Genomic DNA, 1,796 nt, shown 5'->3' on the forward strand with positions numbered 1-1,796 from the left:
TATATAGAAACGAGATTTTAGCTTCTTCACTATAACATATTTAACTACTATTATGCTGTATTCATTGTTGTAATGCACTGATATATGGGCCTTTGCCAATTATTGTTATTGTATTTGTGCCAATAAAATATTTGTATTTGTATTTGTATATCATGTATTATATATGCCGACTCTAAATAAAATTTACTTACTTACTTACTCTAAGACAATATTGGTAATAACGGATTTGTGCTACAAACATCTTTTTTCCATTTGAAAAAAAACTTTTGCATTATCCAAATTGAAAATTGAAAATGCAGATTTTTTGTACGCCTGATCGAGTGGGGCCACCAGATGCGAATGTAGGATTTTGAAAAGGGATGCCGAAACTAGACCAAATTTGGAGTGAAATAGGCTCTTCCATGAACCTCCCTTTTTTGTTGTAAAGAAGCAAACGACTGGCACTGTGATTTTAGGGGGGAAGGAGTGTTGAACAAGCCAGCATGAACGGTTGTCGTATCTAGGTCAACTATATGTCAATTTCCAAATGCAACACATTACAGTCATAATAAATGAATTAGTAACAACATGTGCATCATTTAAGAGTTTAGAAGTGTTTTTTAAAATCAAATATATTAAATGCATGCCAATTTGATAAAATTCATTATTCTGCAGTAGTCAATATACGCATGTGCAATTTTTTTTATTGGATATAGACTGGGAATAGTCAATATATATGTTCCTGATACAGATCACGGGTTTATTCACAAAGCGAAAGAAGCACGTCATATTAGAATCAATTACTCATAATATAATTATTATACCCAAAGACATTTCCGTTTGAAATGGAAATAGGCCTATAGTTTTTCAATGCAAAATCTACAAACAAAACAAAAACACACTTTTTAAAACTTTTAATTATGATAAAAGCATTGACAAGCATGAGATATACAAATATTGTGTTTACTCCTTTTACGTGTGTTTATATCTGTCCAGTGTCGTCCTACATCGTCCGCCTGTAAACGGAGTAAACAAAAATAGAGAAAATTTAATTTATTTAAAGAGAATTGCCAACAGCCAGAGGCTACGTGTGGATATCCTCAACATAGATATATACAGATTCACAATTAACTGGAAGAGTTTTGAGTGTAGTACAAACATGTTTAACACAAGACAAGACAAGACGATGTGTACAGGGCAAGACATACGAATAATGTAATTTGACTTCACACCCATCCAATCACTCGCTCATTCTTACTCACATGCACACGACTTTACAAACATGTTGGATTCAGCAATATATAATAAGAAATATGCAAAGACGATTTTAAGTACAATCAGGCCAAATGAAAGAAAGAAAAAAGAAAAAAGAATAAAAATTAAAAATTAAATAATATAAGTGTATGTATGTTTTTCATACCTAATATGTTTGATTACAAAGAAAAAGATAGTGCAAATAAGCTATTGGGCTATCGAGAAAATCTGTTTAAAGATTTGATACATCGATACGCACACTCATACAGCTCTAAATCAGTATCATCAGACAAATCGTCACTACCTTTTATTAAAATTTGCTCAGACAGTTGGGACATATATCCCGCAACATTGTTATATTTATATCTTGACAAATCAGATTCTTAAACTATTGAGCAGAAGCCGTAGTTACTGAAAATTAAGGGCCTCCATATAATTGGCAACAAAGGTCTGCATCTCTATCACACGATTTGATTATGTTGCTGATAGTAGTATGTATCATCCGCTGTGTAGACAATGGTCAATATACCGGCGTGCAAGGGCTGTATAGCCAGTCAAGGTAG

This window comes from Mytilus galloprovincialis, chromosome 7 (assembly GCF_965363235.1).
Source record: "Mytilus galloprovincialis chromosome 7, xbMytGall1.hap1.1, whole genome shotgun sequence".
NCBI classification, from domain to species: Eukaryota; Metazoa; Mollusca; class Bivalvia; order Mytilida; family Mytilidae; genus Mytilus; species Mytilus galloprovincialis.